General features: G+C 31.5%; 1 pseudogene; it reads right to left on the bottom strand.

The window, feature by feature from the left end:
- Window positions 1–5,473: 5,473 nt before the first annotated feature.
- Window positions 5,474–20,284, bottom strand: part of LOC105049740 (uncharacterized) — a 196,564-nt pseudogene continuing 181,753 nt past the window's right edge.

Genomic DNA, 20,284 nt, shown 5'->3' with positions numbered 1-20,284 from the left:
AATGAAGGTTATACGTTGGTTTGTGGACCTTACCAATGGGGATTGTATGTTAGCACTCTATTCTGAACCCTACCACAGGGACAAGTGTGGTCATAGTTATGTGTATTTTGATTCGAATCATAATTATAATTATATTTATATATGAATATTTGAAATGATTTTGGTTTGCATTGAATTAGCATGAAATACATTCTTATATTTATTTATGGCATTTATCTTCGAACATCATATTTTATATCTAGAATATTTGATTGAGATATTAATTACTTACTGAGCTATCAAGCTTGTCACCTTTTATCTTTATTTTTTTCAGATTTAGATAATTAATTAAGAGTGTGGGCATTATTGGGAGAGTTTTTTTTAAAGGTGAGACTTGATATTGTCAGTTTCATTGAATTTAGATCTACTTTTATCATTTTTAAAGGAATTTTATTTGATGTAAGATATTTGAATATGGATATCGTTTAGTTTGATTAATAATTTAAATTTTTAATTAATACCACTATATTATTTTGATATCTATTTGAAATGCCTTGCATGCTTATAGGAAGAATTTTTCATCAGTATGTAGTAGTTGCCATGACTCTTAGACTCACGATCTTGAGTCAGGGGTGTGATAATTAAAATAGTATCAGAGCATAAGTGAATAAATTATAAAATATAGAATCGAACATAAGTATAGGTGGGTAGACACTATGGATATTGGGACGATAACTTATATTGATTGTGACATAACTTAGAAACTTAGATTTGATACAAGTACATCGATAGATTTGAATCAGAGTGTGTAGCAGAAGTATAATGGTCTGAATTATTTTCAATCGATCAGAACAGTAATTTGATTTAAAAAGATATGGTGATAAAAAATTTGATTTGAAATTAGAGGATGAATATAAGACAAGATAAAAAGTCACCTTGAATGTTTGAGGATTTAAGCAAGAAAAATTTTGAGGACAAATTTTTTTTTTAGGGAAGAGAATGTACCCCACATGAATCTCAAAGCGACAGTACAAAAAAAAAAGCCAGCACGTGCAATGCACATGCTGGAGTCACAATGGGAAAGCGAGAAAAAACACAGAAGGAACTCCCAAAGAGTTCTCTTCCTTCTCTAATCCAAAATCCTAGAATCATTAGGAAATAAAGTTTAATTCAAACCCTATTTCTTCTCCTTAGAGATCTATTTAAAGGGCCTCAAACCCTTTGATTTCTTCCCACTAGAAAATCCCTCTTCCTCTCCCTATTTCTTTTGCTTTCCTCTACCCTTGTTCTAGGTGTGCCGACGATTTCATGGTCCGAAAATCCCTGAGAGCCCCATAATTTCTTAAGAAAATTCTCTCTTCAATTTCTTTTAAATTATAGATAGAGATTTTCTACCTTTTTCTTGCTGATTTTTGGGAGAAAAATCAGATCTCAAATACTCTATTTTTGGCCATCCGAGTTGTAAGATTTTTTAATGCCATCTCACCATTGATTATCAGACCAGAGACCCTCAGCTATGCTGCCATGGGCCACATCTCCGGCCACCATCTTTTCGCAAAGCAAGGGATCCCTATTTTGGGGAGAAGGGATCCAAATAAATCCCCTGTTTCGTTCAAGCATGAGGAAGAAGAAGGCAAAAAAAAAAGAAAAAAAAGAAAGAGAAAAAGAAAAAAAAAAAGAGAGAGTTTCTCTTTCTTCTCTCTCCCTGTCTTGGGTTTAAATCCGTACTTTCTCTCTATAAAAATTTTATTTTCTTTCTCTAAAATTTTTTCTCTCTAGATCATTTTCTCTCTCTTGATTGATTTCTCTCTTTAAAAATTATTTCTTTAAGATTAGACAGTGAATTTTTTTTAATGATTTTAATCTGATTTTAATAAAGAGAGTCCTGATCCACAGTCGTTAGACAATATGCTAGCACCCACCTTGATTAGATCGGGTATATCTAAAGTTTATCATCGATCTACGATTTTTGTTGGACCATCTATATACTAATTCAATCATAACTTAATTAAATCACCTTGATTAGATTGATTAGATTATCGGATAGTGTCGTTTGATTAGCTTTGTTCTATCTTGATACTTTTCTCTCCTCTGATATTCTATCTCTATATGATTTATGAATCCGATTCGTTTCTTTGAGTCCGAGTTGATTTCAATAGGAGGCTTTGATTTAAAATTTTATTTTGATTTAATTATGAAATAGAATTAATATAAAAGTATAATTTGAATAATAGGTTCTGAAAAATCCTCTTAAGATTAATTTATGCGTTCGTTCAGTATTCTGTGAAAGATAAGTACTGAACTGTCTCCTCGAGATATTTCATAATTATTTTGAAAGTAAATAATCAGTCTTTAAGTTATGCATGATTTATGAAACCATGTTTTGAATGAAAGGTAATTTATAAAATATCATGATTTATTATGGAATATGCATGTGTTTAATGAAATTATGATGTCTATGTGTTTTGTTATGAAAGTACTTTGATACGGATTGGATTTTATGCTCTCAGCCTAACTATATTCTGGATCCTATCAATGGGGGTTGTGCATTGATTTTTAGATCCCGTCAATGAGGGTTATACGTTGGTTTTTGAACCTTGTCAATGGAAGTTGCATGTTGGCACTCTATTCTAGATCTTACCGTAGGGATAAGTGTGGTCGTAGTTATAACTGTTGAGTTATGTGTGTTTTGATTTGAATCAGATTTATAATTATATTTATATATAAATATTTGAAAGAATTTTAGTTTGCATTAAATTAACATGAAATATGTTCTTATGTTTATTTATAGCATTTATCCTCGAATACCATATTTTATATCTGAAATATCTAGTTAAGATATTCATTACTTACTGGGCTATGAAGCTCATCACTTTTCTCCTTTATTTTTTTTAGATTTAGATAATTAATTATGAATGTATGCATTACTAGGAGAGAGTTTTTTTTTAGAAGTGAGACTTGATATTATCAGCTTCCTTGAATTTAGATCTACTTCTATCATTTTTAGAAGAATTTTATTTGAGGTAAAACATTTGAATTTGGATACCATTTGGTTTGATTAATAATTTAAATTTTTAATTAATACTATTGTTTTGATATCTGTTTGAAATGCCTAACATGCTTATGAGGAGAGTTCTTCATAAGTATGCGGAAGTTGCCATGATCCCTTGACTCATGATTTTGGATCGAGGGCGTGAAATTTTCTTTTATGGATATCCCAACAAACATTTTAAGCACACAGCGTTATTAAGTTGGTGAGGACAAGAAACCACCATGTTACTGCCATTGCTATATGATTTTGTTTTTTCTTATTTTCAAATATTATAATTCTTCATGGCATTTTGCCCCAAAATTTTGACATTATGATCCATACATGGCCTTTATATCTTCATTTTCTTGTTGCTTCAAGCTAAGGCTTTGTTATTGTTAGCTGTTTTCCTGTTATGGAGACCTGGTTAGGACAAGAAACCACTATGTTACTGCCATTGCCATATGATTTTGTTTTTGCTTCATATTTCCAAATATTATAATTCTTCATGATATTTTGCCCAAAATTTGATCTTGTGATCCATATATGGCCTTTATATCTTCATTTTCTTGTTGCATTCAAGCTTAGGCTTTGTTATTGTTAGCTGTTTTCCTGTTATCGAGAGCCCATGTTTTGTGATGAATATTATTCTATTCTGTGCTGCAGAAGCTTGCTAAAATTTATGTACCAAAAATTGAGTCAGGAAATCCAATGGATTATTGTGGACCAAAGAGCAAAAGTTGAGCAAAATTCCGGCATATGCTCAAGAAAGCCATTCAAACAAGCTTACATCAAATGTTTTTTTGTTAAAATAACAGATTGGTTGTTTAAATAAGCTTCAGAGATATGTGACTTGAGCAGTTGATTGGTTTTTTTTGTGCTTTTGTTCCCCTACATCTAACTGAAATACAACAAGGCGGTTGTTGCTGGAGATCGCATTTGCATGAAACTTCTGCCTTCCGTTGCTGTTATTTTATTTTCCTTTTTGAAAGTAATAAATCTTTGCTGGCAATAACTCTGAAAGTCTTACAAACAATTTAGAAAACGGAAGGGTTTCGCCATACATATTTGTTCAGTCTAGCTCAGTTTTCTTCTTGGATTGTTGAAAACAAAAACAAAAAAGACAAGCAGTATCAAACAGGCCATGAATGATCAAATTTCATCAAATGGTTTAGAATCTTCCATCATGAATTAGCTTATAAGAGTCACATTTTATCATGATATATGTTTTCTGTTTATATCATACCAAATCTGCAGTCAAACCTTCCTTATGTTTCCTGTTTATATAAATTTCAGTTTCATCAATTAGTCCCCCAAAGAAAATTAAAATACCATAGCTGAAAGAGTTCCATTTTGAAAAATTTCATTTTGAAGCAAAATAATGATTAATTGTGGCAACAATTCATTTGCTCAACAACTATTGATGCTAGAAAATGCTGAAAAGCCCTTAATCTGTTTGCTCGTCCTGAAATATCATGAGTAGTTAATGTGATGAGAACGTACCCATTGTTCATAACATCTCAACGCACCCAAAGCTATCTTAACGGTCCTGTACCAAAAAAAAAAAAACTATCTTAATGGTCAGAGAAAAACCTTTTCTTTCTTTTTTTCTTTTTTTGGGTTACAAAAAGGCCTGTAGGCCATTCCGTTTAACATCAACTAGACAAAACAATCCAGTGTTATTGCTCAATCTGGTGGACACAGTTTTTACTATGAAACAGCAGCACCCTCTCTTCTTCGTCATCAATGCCAGTTGGGGGGATTACTTGCAGCATGTTTTATTTTTGATGGTTAATCATGTAATTATATCTGTGGGTGGGCTACTCACAATGGGTGGTGGGTTGTCTGGGTGTTTTTCCCTGGTCTGTAGCTTTAAACACTGCATTATATTTCCTTTTTGAATCTGGCGCTCTTTTTTCTACCCAAGAAAAGAAAAAAAAAGAAAAAAAGAAAAGCAATCATATCCTCTGTAAGGAGATGGATCAAACACAGCCATATCTTGCTCAAACTAGTACATGGAATCACTGCCTGCTGGTTTGATTTTATTCTTACCAATGTATATGATGGACACATCAATCATCTGGTCTCTCAAAAGAATGATATTTTGGATCTCTATTTTTGTACCTCTCAGACAATACCCACCAAAAACAACATAATATAGTCGTGCTGCAGTCTCATGTCTCCATATTCTGAGTGAAAATGTAAACTGTGCTTTATCAGTGTGCAAATCAGACATCTGAGTAGCATCACTAGGCAGAGATATATTTACAAATGTTAACCAAAGAAAAAAAGAAAAATTGAAGACCTAGATAATTAAAAGCATTCAAAATTTAATTTGAACAAGCTCAGGTGACAAGACCAAAAAATGAATTGTAAAAGAATAAAATAAACAAAAAAAATTCAATAGAATGTGTCGATACTCTAAAATAGAAAATTTCAAGCTGGAGAAAAGAAAGCAATTGAGTTGAAAGAGGTACTTCACAGCCCTTAGAGCTCTTACAGAGTCTACTTATCCAAAATAGCTATCACATTAGTGCAGGCAAAATTCCTGGAATGAAAAAAAAGAAAAGACAGAAAACTGCAACAGTTGTCAGTAAATGTTTGTATCTCATATTAGCTGGACTCTTCATGCTATTTTAAGATCTAAGAAATTTAAAAAGTAGATATCACAAATACAGTGGCTCTCAGGTTTCCAGACACACATACCCCATTTCGAATTTAATTGTGAAATTAAGCACCAGCCTTTTCTACATCACCCTTTCCTTCCCTTATTTTTTAACATGTCACCCATGCTGAAGCTTCTCAAGTCATTTGTTGTCTCAGTATTATGTTTTCTCATGCCTTTTCTACTGGCATGACCAAACTTGGCATCTCTAAACTCCCTTTTCTTCCTACCTTTCTCATTGCCCCTTTTTCTTGCAAACCCTCCAGATCCATCACCAGGAGCCACCCCAGGCCTCCCTTTATTTGTCCTCTCAAAGTCCATTTCAGCATCGAAAGCCAAATCCACTTCATCACCCTTTCCTCTAGCAAACCCACCTCTGTTTCCTCCATTTTTTAACTGATTCAATCTTCTCTTTCTTGTGCTTGGCCCTTTCTTTGGCCTTTTGGGACTGGACTGCTTCCGCTATCTTTTTGGCCTCCCATGCCTTCTTGATCTTTAACATGTGTGCATCTGATTCCACTATCTTTTTGGCCTCCCGTGCCTTCTTGATCTTTAACATGTGTGCATCTGACTTCACCATCTCAGCATGGTAATCTGGAGGCCTAAGAAAAGGGATCCCCATAGGCTGTAATTTCTCAAAAGCTTGGCGAGTCCCATCCAATACCTGTGTATAAAATGCTAGCTCACGAGCTAAATCGTTATTCACATCGATTTCCTTCTCCTGATAATGATCAATAGTTAGTTTGTGAATCCATTCAACATTTTCCGGCATAATATATCATCAAGCTTCTCGAGAAGGCCTTCCTTACTGTACAAAGCGTTCTTTGTAGGTTCAGCTATCGCCACTTCTTCAGGTTCAGATTCAGACTCTGACTTTCATCATCAACACCTTCCATATCATCATCCATCATTGTTTCACCATTAAGTACTTCTATTTCTTTGAATTCAACCATTCTGCAAAAATGGAAAAAAAAAAAAAAACTTACAATTGCTTCAAAAAAACATCACGGTGGTCTAGAAGTTTAAATTGCTTGAAGTAGAAGAATATAAAAATGAACCAAGAAAATATGACCTATCCGAAAAAATATCAATAGCAAAGACTCATATGTGAATATGAATGTAAAGCACAAAACAAACAGATTGAAGGCCTATATATTACCCATCCAAGAGTATGAAAAAGTAACAAGAATATATTATCTATCCAACCATGATATTCACACCAGTAGCCTGATGTGCACATTCAACTGTTCAAAAGTAAATCAGAAGCCAAAGTACAAAGACAAAAATAATAAATAAAAATATTTAAGCTTAATGAAACAACCAGCAAAGAGGAGTCATTTAATCTATTATCTTCGCAAGAAAGTAATGCAAAATATAATATGCTACTTCTTTCACTGCTAATTGAACTAACAAACATATGTTCTCTTGAACAGTAAAGAATACGTGAAACGAGGCAGCAAAACTGGAGAAAAAAGAAATTCCTCGAATTTGGAACATCAAACAAATAAAAATTATAGATGCAAGAGTTTCTTGAAGATATTAAAATGATTTAGGTTAGCTATAAGAAGTCGTGATTGGTAACAATATAGTTAAAATCATAATCTAGTTTCAATGCAAGGAAAACCTCATGCAAGAGCAAAACAAATCCAATGGAATCGGCAGTGTGGAATTCAAGATTACATGTGTGTGTTTGTGCGCACCTTGAATAACAAAGGAAAGGTGAAAAAATTAAAAGCATCTGAGGAAGATCGGAGGGGAAGGCCAACTGCAGTGACGATGGGGAGGAAGGCAATGGTGGAGACCGATGGGAGATAGCGGCGAGGAGAGCAGGAAGGTGAAGGGGGAAGGTCAACGTTTCTAATAACAAAATCTATTGTAGCAGAGTGATCATGAACTATCTCATCAAAATTCACCAGAAGCACTCCTAAAGGAAGGGGTATTGAATGAACAAAAGAGAATGAAAAGTTCTATAGATCAACCAACAAAGGAGTACCCCAATACTTTAGCAAAGTACCAGATGAAGTCAAAGATAAGGGAGAGGACAATAGAAAGGAATCATGATAGAAACATAAACAAAGTCTCATCAAAGATATTGGCATACTATGTTCCTGTTGAAACAAGCGTTTATTTCGAGTATTCCATATAAGGCTAGCTATATATGCCATCATTGCTCACACCTCCTTCCCTACCGATGCATCTGCTAAGAAATTAAGACTAGCCGATAAAGGAAGATGGTTTGAAGTCAGCAAAATATTGAGCTAAAAGAATCCAACACTATTCAACAAAAACATAACATAGCAAAATATGTTGGCTATCCTCCAGGAAACGAGCACACAAGTCATAATGAGTAGACAAAGAAGAAGAAAAATACCATGAGAATGCAAAAATTATTTAGTAGGCAATCTACCCCACTAAAGCTTCCAACAAAAACATTGAGTCCTTTTAGCATAGATAAATCCCAAATCCATCCAAAGGAATCCAAAGTGGAAGAAGGTTGATAGGAATTTGTGAGACTAAGAATTTGATCTAGAAGAAGCCCACCCAAGCTGATCAGACTAAGAATTTTGTGCTAGGGGCGAAGCAAGTATATTAGTCATCATCTCAGCAAGAAACAATCAAAATAAACTATTGATATCCCACTACCGATTAGAAGTCATATAATCGCAATAGTAAAGTGAGCAAAATCAAGGAAATATTCATAAATGAGTGCTATCTGCTTAAGGAATTTGTGAGATCCAAGGATCATTCCAAATACTAGTAGAAATACCATTACCCACCAGCCATAAAAATTGACATTGAATTTTTTTCTCCTTGAGCACAAATCTTACATCAAATGGGTGAATAATTTTTAGACTTTTGCTAAGATATCCAAACCCAAAATCGATACTAGTCTCAACTAACTATGTCTGAAGAGAATTTGGATTAAAGACAAATTCGCTGCCACCTATAAGCCAAACTTACTGCAGGTTGAAGATAGAATGAATGCCCAACCCACCAGAAAACTCAGATGAAGAGACAACAGTCTTAAGCAATGTGATGAAGACTTTAGAATGAGAAGAATGACCCTATAAGAAAGCTCTAAATTCACAATCCAACGTTCTTAAAACTACAATTGGAATGGAAAGACAAGATATGGTATAAATAGGAATAGACGAAAGAATTGCTTTAAGGAAGTTGCTTGTCTAACGAAGGAAAAAACCTTCCACTTCCAATCAATCACTTTGGCCAACATCTTTCCACTAGATAAATAAAGTCAGCTACTTTCAATTGTCTACCATCCATCTGGGGCTCAAGATATTTCCAAACTACTCTTTTTCGAGGTATATCAAAATGATGACATAATGGGATGCCTAACATCAGGTGATGTAGAGGGACTGATAAAATAAGATTTAGCAGCATTAATTTGTTGCCCCAAATAGTCACAGTAAGCATCCATAAATAGTTTGAGACATAGAGCATCACTGACCATGGTAATTGTAAAGAAAATACCATTATCTATAAAGAATACATATGATAAATAAGGCCTATGACCTTCAGGTAGACAAACATGCAACAACTTAGCCTGAACAACTGCTTGTAAAGATAAAATCAGCATTTCAAAATAGAATAAGAATAAAAACAATGATAATGGATAGCTTTGTTGTAGATTATAGGCAGTATCAAATCAAGAGGAAAGAGAGCCATTAATCATAAGTGCGAAAGATGGATGTGACACATATTCCATAATCCAATGAATAAACTTAGGATGAGATCCATATCTATGAATATCCAGTGAAAAATAAGGCCAGTGAATCCTATCATACACCTTCTCCATATCATCTTTCAACATCATAAGCGATCTAGAAGAAGAAGCTCAAGATAGAGAGTGCAGAACCTCTTGAACCAATGATATATTGTCAATGATACTTCTACCTAGTGCAAAGGCTCCTTGTACTTGACATATCAAATCAGACATAAGAGGTTTGAGCTTGAGAAGTAAGATAGTGGCTATTATTTTGTAGATAGAATTATATAGACTAATTGGTCTAAAGTTTGAAGGAGTAGCTGGATTAGGATTCTTTGTAATTAAAACAAGATAGGTTTGCTTTCAATTAGCACTTATATGAGAGCTCAAAAAAAAAAAAAAAACTGCTGGACTACCTGGCACACCGCATTATGCACTGCATACCAAAAAATTTTGAAGAAAAAAATTGAAAAATCAACTAGTCCTAGAGCTTTGTTTAGAGACATAGCTTGAGTAGCAGTTTCAATATCAGCAATAGTAATAGGAGAAATAAGATTACTATTTTGCTCCTCAGAAACCAACTTTGGGGGCTGAGGTAATTATAAATCTTCCACTATAGCATGAACATCCCATCGCTGATGAAAATGATTAAGAGTAGAGCTCTGACATTATCTTCCCCCTCCACCCAACTTCCATCCATAGGCTATAATAGAAACTTTTATTCCTATGATGACGAAGCATAGTGGACTGATGAAAAATTTAGTATTAAGATCCTCTTCCTTTAACCAAGAAATTATTTGCTACGAAAAATTTTTTATTGCAAATACCAGTATTCAAGATAAAAAATATTTTTATCATAAATAATTCATAATTTATGACATAAAATTTTTTTTATCACAAATAATCGAGTATTTATGATGTAAATAAATTTTTAATTATAAATATTAATTATTTATGATGAAAAATTTTATCATAAATAATCGATAAAAAATTATAAATTTTCAAAAAATAAATGGTTGATTATTTGTGACTAAATTTTTTCATCACAAATAATTAATATTTACAATGGAAAATTTATCTATGTCGTAAATATAAGATTATTTATGATGCAATATTTTTATCATAAATAATTGATAAAAATTAAAAAATAAAAAAAATAAATAATTGATTATTTATGACCAAATTTTTCATCATTAATAATTTTATATTTATGATAAAAAATTAATGTATGCCATAAATATTAATTATTTATGACATAAAATTTTCATCACAAATAATTGATAAAAACTTATAAATTTAAAAAAATAATAAATGGTTGATTATTTGTGATCAAATTTTATTCATCATAAATAATTAATATTTATGATAAAAATTTATTTATATTGTAAATATGAGATTATTTATAATACAATATTTTTATCACAAATAATCGATAAAAAATCAAAAATTTTTTAAAAAATAAATGGCTGATTGTTTGCGATTGAAATATTTCATCACAAATAATCTAATATTTATGATAGAAAATTCTTTTACATCATAAATATTAATTATCTATGATGTAAAATTTTTATCATAAATAATTGATAAAAAATTATTTTTTTAAAAAATAAATGGTTGATTATTTGTGACTGAATTTTTTCATTGCAAATAATTTCATATTTGTGATGAAAATTTCATTTACGTTGCAAATATTGATTATTTTGATGAAAATTCTATTATAAATAATGGATAAAAAATTATAAACTTAAAAAAATAAATGGCTAATTATTTATGATTGAATTCTTTCATCATAAATAATTAATAGTTACGACAAAAAATTTATTTGCATCACACATACGAGATTATTTGAACATAATATTTTCATCGTAAATAAATGATAAAAAATTAAAAATTTTAAAAAAAATAAATGGCTGATTATTTACGATCAAAATTTTTTATCATAATAATTTCATATTTGCATTGAAAAATTTATTTACATCACAAATATTAATTATTTGTGATATAAAATTTTTATCATAAATAATCGATGAAAAATTAAAAATTTAAAAAAATAAATAGTTGATTATTTATAATAAAAATTTTTTCATCACAAATGTTAAATTATTTTTGACAGAACATTCATTTACATTACTAATAATTGATAAAAAATCAAAAATTTTAAAAAACATAAATGGTTGATAAATTTTAAATCCGATTCAAATTCAAATCGAAATCCTATCAAACCTAATTCAATTAGGCTTTGAATCGAAGTCCTACTTAGATTATAAAATCTAATTAATCTCAAATTAAGTTAAGTCTAATTAAATTAAATCTGATTTAAGTCAATTAGGACTTGATCCATGATTCAATTCGAATCTAATTTGAATTCGATTCGAATTAGATTCAAAATCTTGTTAAACTTTATTTAATTAGGCTTTGAATCTATGTCTTATTTGGATTGTAAAATCTAATTAGTCTCAAATTAAGTCAAACCTAATCAAATTAAATCTGATTTAAGTCAATTAGGACTTGATCTATAATTTAATTCGAATCCAATTCGAATCCAATTCAAAAACTTATCAAATCTAATTCAATTAAATTTTGAATCCAAGTTTGATTTAGATTATAAAATCCAATTAGTCTCAAATTAAGTCAAGTCTAATTAAATTAAATCTGATTTAAATCAATTAAGACTTGATCTATGATTCAATTTGAATCCGATTCAAATGCAATTCAAAATCTTGTCAAACCTAATCCAATTAGACTTTGAATCCAAATCCTATTTAGATTATAAAATTCAATTAGTCTCCCATTAAGTCAAGCTTAATTAAATTAAATCTAATTTAAATTAATGATTTAAATCAATTAGAACTTGATCCGTGGTTCAATTTGAATCTAATTCAAATTCAATTCGAATCTAATTCAAAATCCTATAAAATTTAATTCAATTAGGCTTTGAATCCAAGTCCTACATAGATTATAAAATCAAATTAGCTTTAAATTAAATCAAACCTAATTAATTTTAATCTAATTTAAATTAATTAAGACTTGATCTATAAATTAATTAAGTCCAGACTTGCAACCTATTTCATATAAGAAAATAGGATTTTTGCGACGTAATTATTTGCTATGAAAATATTTTTATCGTAAATACATGTATTTGTGATGAAATAATATTTTCACTATAAATAATATATTATTTGTAACAAAAACTATTTTTCATCACAAATAACCCAGCTCTTTTGCACCTCGAAGATCATGACCATCGAACAGTGCACATCTCACATGCATTGAATGACGTGCATGTTGCTTCGCATCAAATGATCCCAAAACTATTGAAATTTTTATACTCTCTGCATCGCATCAGAGTTCTCATCATCTTCATTCACAATCATAATATAGATGACATGCATCTGTACCTGTCTATTGCATGCCATAATAGCCCGCATGTGCATGACACATTGAACGACATACACGCACTCTGTGCATCGAATAAAAATTTATCTATGTGCATCAAATAAAAATTTATCTATGATGAAAAATTTATTTTTAGATAAAATTTATTTTAGAAAGAAATAATTTTTGAGAATCATTAGTGATGAAAATTTTTGAAAATTTTTAGGAAAAAAGTTTGGAAATTTTTGAAATTTTTTTTAGAATTTTTTGAGAAACAAATTTTGAAAATTTTTGGAGGGGTGATTTTTTTTTGTCTAGAATTATTAGCGATGGAAACATATTTTACATCGCTAAAAAAATTATTAGCGATGGAGATTTATATTTTTATCAAAATTATTTTTTTATGAAAGTTTTTTGATTAAATTTTTTTAGATGAAAAAATTTTTAGAAGGAAAAAAATTGGCTATCGGAATTATTAGTGATAGAAAATAAAGGTACATTGCTAATAAAATTATTAGCAACATAAATTTTATTTTTATCATAAATTAATTTCTTTTGAATTTTTTTGGTTAAATTATTTTAGAGTGAAAAATTTTTAGAGAGAAATTTTTTTTGGCAAAATTATTAGCGATGAAAAAAAATTATTGCATCACTAATAAGCTTATTAGTGAAGAAAATTCTTATTTTCAACATAAATTATTTTTTTTGAAATTTTTTTGATTAATTATTTTTAGAGGAAAAAATTTTTAGAGAAAAAAAATTTGACAGAAATTATTAGTGATGGAAATGAAATATGCATCACTAATAATTATTTTTTGCGATGGAAATAATTTTGCATCGCTAAAAGTTCATTAAAATCCCCCTCCGACCACTTCGGTCTGACTCTCTTGATTCCTGCGAAACCCTCTCCCTCCCTCCCGGTCTTCCACCGGCTAGTGAGCTAGCCCCCCCTCCCGAGCTTCCTCTCCGTCATCACCGTCATTGCCATTGCTGCCATCGTTGCTACCACCGCCGCCGCTTAAAGGTAAACCCTTTTTTTTTTTGGCTCCATGAGGAAGGGAGGAGCGGGGGGGGGGGGGTGCCCGAGCAGGGAGGAAGGAGAGGGAGGGGGTGTTTGGTAGGGGTGGGGGGCGGTGGTGATGGGCGTAGACCCACAAGGTGGGGTAGAGGGGCACTGTGGGGCTTGGGGTGTGCGAGCGGAGCAGCCCGACACTCTGTGCTAGCAGGGTGGGATGGAGGGTGCCTTGGGGGGTGGTAGGCGATGGTGATTGGCTGGGGGTGGAGGATGGAGGAGGACGATGGGGGACCAGGGGTCAGTGACAGGGGGCGAAGGATGGGGGGGTTTGTGTTTCCACGGATGGCCTGTGGGTGGTCAGGAGGCAGAGGACGGGGGGGGGGGTTTGTGTTCCCACAAATGGCTGCCAGGGCTTGGGGGAGGGGTGGCTGATCATGTGGAGGTGGGTTGGGCAAGCAGAGGCTGGTGCAAGGGGTGGCACGGATGTCTGGAGGGCCAAAGACGGTGCCAAAGATGTGATAGCCAATGGGCCTGGGGTAGACGGTCGGGGGGTCGGGATTTTGGGAGGGTTGTGGCCTGTGGGAGAAGAAAGGAGAAAAAATAAAAGAATTTTTTTAAATTAAAAATTTATTAATCAAAATAATAAAAATAATAATAAGTATTAAAAAAATAATAATGATAAATAAAATAAAATAAAATATATAAAATATTTAAAAATAAATTATTTTTATAATAAAAATAATTAAAATTTTAAAATAATGATAAAATATTATTTTTAAAAAATAATATTGAAAAATATGAGGAGGGGCACCGATAGGAGGGGTTGGCCTAGGGTTGAATGGGTTGGACTGGCCCTTGGGGCCTAGCAATAATTGAGGACCAAATAGGTGCTACGAGGGGTGGAAGGAGACCCTTTAATGGGTTTTGGATTTTTAATTTCCATCCAAAATTTAAACCTGATTTGCTTCATTAGGTTATATGGTACCTTATATTTTAGACTTTGTAGATTGTAATATTTGATCTCAATCCTTAATAATTTATAGTTTAGTCTTTATTATGGAATTTATTGCATAAAATTTTCTGTGCTACTGTTTAGTTCTTATTGTTTAATGCATATTACTTTTGCTTGTTATAATTTAATGCTTTTGCTTGTTTAGTCCTTATGTTTTATTATGATTATGATTTAATATTTTAACTAGGATTTGCCGAATCTTCTAGTAAATTTTTGATGCATATGAACAGTTGTTATTGATGAATTTATATTTTATAATTACTTATTAATTTAACTAATTAATTAGATATTTAATTTTATAAAATTCATATTTTATAAAATCATAGACCTATCTTTTGGTTAATATACACATTCTATGGCATTCGTATATTTATATATTTTTATACGGATAGGAGAATTATGTACATTGGTTAATTGATTATCCAGTTTGGACAGTTTAAAAATTATAATTAATTCTATAGATAATTATAGTAATCAAATGATATGTTGAGGGTTTGGGAGAAATTTTAGATAGTATTTTTTTTAGTTCTCCTTACACATCTTTAGTCATGTGGGGAGAACTAAGAAAAAATACTATCAAAATTTTTTTTAGCCATTATTGCATATCATTTGATTACTGTAATTGACCTATAGAATTAATGTAATTCTTGAATAGGATAGGACCTAACTTTACTTATTAGTTGGTGATAGGATGCATTTATTATGAAGTCATTTTAAATAATAAAATAATTAAGTAGCAATTGTTTTATATTTGTATTTATTATGTAAGTCATTTTAAATGATCTAGATCAGGATTCGATCCAAGATCTAGGTCGAAATTTGATTCGAGATTCGAGCCAGGGGCGGTTCGAGATCTGGTCTGAGATCCGATCAGGATCTGATTTGGATGAATGCCAAGGGTATTTTTTGTTATTGTTAATAGTTTTTTTTATTGTTAGATGGATATCAACAAAAGTTGGATGGATCTTAGGGATATTTTTTGCCTAAATATCGAAAAGATATTCAAAATTTTATTGAGTTTGTACAGTGTAAGATTGACAGTGCTAGTAGGATAAAGTGTCCATGTAAGAGATGTGTCAATGTGGTGTATCATCACATATCACTTGTTGAGGAGCATCTGCTAGATTATGGTATGGATAAGAAGTAAACTCACTAGATATGGCATAAGGAGGGTGATCCGAATGAAGTTATGTACGATGATGATATTGAAGATGATAGTAATGTTGCTGAACCTGTCGAATATGATAGTATAGGTTCACTATTGGATGATTTATATCAGGATATTCACTTAAATGTACCCATGAATACTAGTGCATTTGAAGGTAGTTCTGATTGTGAACACAATATTAATGAGGTAGAAAGAACTTTTGAATAGTTTGTAAAGCTTGTAAGGGATGCACGAGAGTCACTTTACCTAAATTATGTAAAGTTTTTCAAGTTAGATTTTTTAATCAAATTGCTTCATATTAAAATCATAAATCGATAGAGTTACAAGTCATTTGATCAAAATTTAGCATTGATTAAAGTAGCTCTTCTTGATAGAGAGAGACTTCCAAAATTGTATTCTAAAGCAAAGACATACATGTAGAAATTGAAACTTGGCTATATTCCTATACATGCTGGCAAAAATGACTGTACATTATTTTATAAAAAGAACAAACAAGCAAGTGAATATCCGAAATACAATAAGTTTAGATACAAAATCGATAATAGGAAAGGAAAGAAGATACCTCATAAGGTTTTGAGGTATTTTCTATTGATTTCAAGACTTCAAAGGTTGTATATGTCCACAAAGATAGCTGAAGAAATGAGATAGCATCATGAGTAGTAGGTTTTGGAGGAGAACATACTTAGCCATCCAGCCGACTCTGTAGGTGAAAAGACTTCGATGCAAAGCATCCGCACTTTGTGAGTAACCCGCGCAATATCCTGCTTGGTCTAGCGACGGATAGATTTAATCTTTTTGACAATTTGAGTACTTCCTACAGCATATGGCCTGTGATGCTAATACCATATAATGTGTCACCTTGGAAGTGCATAAAAGAATCATTTATTTTTATGTCACTTTGATTCCAGATTCAAAAGCATCAGGTAATGAAATTGATGTATATTTACGACCCTTAATCACTGATCTGAAGGAGCTATGAAAGAATAGAGTATAGACATGATTCTATCAGTCGAAGGAATTTTAAGTTGTATGCTTTAGTTTTATGGACTATAAATGATTTTTCTATGTATGAAAATTTATTTGGATGGAGTACCAAAGGATATCTGACATGTTCAATATGCAACAAGGATACGTCCTCCTTACATTTAAAGTATGGAAGAAAAATCTATTTCATGGGTCATCGATAATTTCTACCTGCTAATCACTCTTGGAGGACCCATTATAACCAATACTTTGATGGTAAGTCTGACCGATGTCTACCACCTAAAGAGTTAATTGGAGTGAAAGTTTTAAAACAACTTGAAGTCATTGGAATATAAAATTTAAAAAATATCGAGTACTCGCAAGCAGAAGCATATTGAAGCTGAGCTGAATTGGACGAAGCGAAGCATATTTTTCAAACTACTGTATTGGAAGTAGCTACTACTTCATCATAACATGGATGTAATGTACATTGAGAAGAATATTTATGATAATGTCATCAATACAGTATTGAGCATCATAGAAAAAATAAAAGATAATTCAAAAGCTCATCTTGATTTGTAAGAAATGAGAATCCGATCGAAGTTGTATTTAGTTCACCAAGATGATAAATTTTTTATGCCACCTGCATGTTATTCACTATTTGACGAGGAGAAAAAGAGTTTCTGTAGATGGCTCAAAACTGTAAAATTTTCTGATGCTTACACTTCAAATGTATCACGGTGTGTTGGCAATAATGACGATAATATCTCTAGTATGAAAATTCATGACTCCCATGTAATGATGCAGTGTTTACTTGCTGTGGTCATGCATGGCTATCTGAGTGGTGATGTTCAAGTTGCATTGATTAAGTTGGGAGTATTTTTTCGAGAACTGGTTGTCAAAAAGTAAAGATTAACTTACTTGAGAAGTTTAAGAAAGATATTATACTTATTCTTTATAAGTTAGAAAAAAATTTTTCATCATCATTTTTTAATATTATGATGCACCTAACTGTTCATCTCCAAGAAAGCTCTTTTGACAGGACCGATATATTATCGATGGATGTATCCTATTGAAAGGTAAAGCAATCGTAATCTTTTGTCATATCAATTATAAGATGTAAATATATTAGTTAAATTTAAATTTATTTTTATTTATAGAGTTTTATGTATCCTAAAAAGTATGTGCGCAATAAGGTATGGCTTGAAGGATCTATAGTGGAAACATACATAACTACGGAGTATGTCACATTCTGCTCAATGTATCTTGATGATATCAAAATAAGATTCAATTGTGTAGATTGTAATGCAGACCGTCAATGGGTGATGATGAACTGACACTATCTATATTTAATAAATGGTTCGACCCATCGGTGGAAGGAGATATGAGTTTATAGACATGAATGAGCTATCCAAGGCACACTTCTATGTTCTAAATAATTATGAAAAAATTGAAGATTTTATTAAGTACCATTTTAGTATACTTTTTAGTATTCTAACTAATTTTTTCATATCGATATAAAATTAAAAATCATGACTTGTTACAGTGAGCACAAGAGTATATTATCTAGAGAGAATAATGTAGATGTTGATGATCAACATAGGAGAGAATTTATAAAATAATTAGAAACCATGTAAGTTCCATTAGTATTATGTTATGTTATATTTTAATAATTATAAAATTAATTATTTGAATCAATATAATTTTTTATGTTATGTTGAAGATGAAATCTAAGTATTTCAATAAAAAAGAGGATGCGACTGATGAGTTATATGATTTAGCATGTGGCCTTGATCGAAAGTTTAATCACTACACATCCTATATCATTGGAGGAATAAAATTTATATAAGAGAGCTTGAGATGCAAAGATGGATCTGAAATAGTGAGATTGCTACGATAGGATATAAAAAAGAAGAGGAGATTGAATATCTTGGTGTATTGATAGATATCATAGAAATGAAGTATGGGTCCAATAATTCAGTATTCTTGTTTTAGTATGAATGGTAAGATATTAGCAATAAGAAGATCGGTATTCATATCAATCCATACTTTATTAATATAAATTTTGTATAAATATGGTACCAGAATGAGCTATTTATATGAGCAACTCAAGCAAAATAAGTAATATATTTGAAGGATCTGAAATATCGAGATGATTGACTTGTCATATGAAGAATAATACCTAAAGACGTATATGACATACCAATCCAACTAGAGATGGATGAAAATTTAGATCCACATGAAGAGAAAGCTTTTCAAGAGGAAGAATAAACATTGATCGAGCTCTTTGTTGATGAAGAACTTGTAACAACTCCTTTGAATAGGGTTGATCTGCTGTCCAATGAAGTTGAAGCTGATTTTGTATTTAATCTTGATGATTTGAAGGACGATAATTAATTCATAAATGATGATGTGATAGAAGATGATATATTAGTCGATTATCATGATTCAGAGGAGGACCTATAAATTGAGGAGGATATGGATATTGATGAGTCGATTTATGTTCTTTGTTGAATCTTCTCTTGTAATAATGGTACGCAATATAATTTTATTTATTAATATTTATATATTTTTTACTATTATTATTCATTATTATATTTATTTATATGTTAAGTTAATTATATATATGGTTTAAGCATTGCAGGTATGGCGTCAGGAGGAAGACGGCCATGTTCGAGTTTTCAGCCTACCTTGAGGATGAGCCTATTGGAAAATATATCCTAAAGCAAATCGTTTGATGATTGTGCTAATTATAAATGTATATGAATTGATAAATAATAAAAAATATTTAATCTTTTTCATCACAAAGTTACATCTTCTAACGAACTCCTATGTTATGATGAAGTCCTTAGGACTACTTTGATTGATAAAGAGGATTTATCGCATAGTCCTTAAACTGGTTTACGACTAAACGATATGCTATTACTAGGATAATAGTGATATCAAGTGTAGGTTATTGTGTACCATATACGTTAGTTATCCTCATAATCAAATGGTGTGGAGACACTGGTATAGCATGCAGGTGAGATATAGGAGTGCATCGTCACCGAACGTAATCAACTGCAGAGCATTCTACTGTCAAGAGTAGCTCGCGAAGGGTATGGGTATAAGTGTCCCTTTGACCTGAGATCACCACGGTGACTTACAAGCAATTCACTGTACTTTAGTATCAAACTAACTAAGTTTTTAATTCAGTGATGAAAAATTTTTGAATGCAATCAAGTACTTATCAAGTCGATGTGTGAGTCAAGATGGGATTGACCTCTCTGAATTAGTAGGAGTTAATGTATCAATAATTTCAATTTAGCAAAATCTGGACCAGATAATTCATGTGATAGATTTGAAAGATTGAAGT

This window comes from Elaeis guineensis, chromosome 8 (assembly GCF_000442705.2).
Source record: "Elaeis guineensis isolate ETL-2024a chromosome 8, EG11, whole genome shotgun sequence".
NCBI classification, from domain to species: Eukaryota; Viridiplantae; Streptophyta; class Magnoliopsida; order Arecales; family Arecaceae; genus Elaeis; species Elaeis guineensis.
Note: the sequence above shows the minus strand (reverse complement) of the source record. Positions and strands in the feature narration are given on the sequence as shown.